A 495-nucleotide genomic window follows, 5' to 3' on the forward strand; every position below is an offset into this window, starting at 1 on the left:
GGCATTAACTTTCAATATCTTATTTAGCCAGTCAGTCAGTGAGCAATAACACTTACATATATTGCACACTGATCCTCGCCAAAACTGAAGGTTTTGACCATTTCATTCCCAGAAAAATTTAAGCCAACATAAGCTATTTGTCAAACAGTTTCCACCATGACACAAGGTGCTGATCATTTACCATCCCATACCCTGTCAGTCTTGAATAACATGAATAACTTGATCTGCGCAATACATTTTCATCTTGTTGATGAATGCAAAATATATAGGAACACCTTGTCATACAGTAAATGGTGAAGCTGGGCAGGTGCATGTTTTATACAAAAGGCAATACAAACAAATTAATAGATCATAAATGAGTATTTCATCATGAATAGAGAATCTGTAAACAATAACTTTCACATTGGTATTCAAAACATAAACAACATATTGTTGTTCATAAATTAGATCTTTGGTTTTAAATGTGGAATTATTGAAACCAAAGGCACATTTTTT

The sequence above is a fragment of the Sinocyclocheilus grahami genome, unplaced genomic scaffold (genome assembly GCF_001515645.1).
Source record: "Sinocyclocheilus grahami isolate Dianchi unplaced genomic scaffold, SAMN03320097.WGS_v1.1 scaffold1050.1, whole genome shotgun sequence".
Taxonomy (NCBI): Eukaryota; Metazoa; Chordata; class Actinopteri; order Cypriniformes; family Cyprinidae; genus Sinocyclocheilus; species Sinocyclocheilus grahami.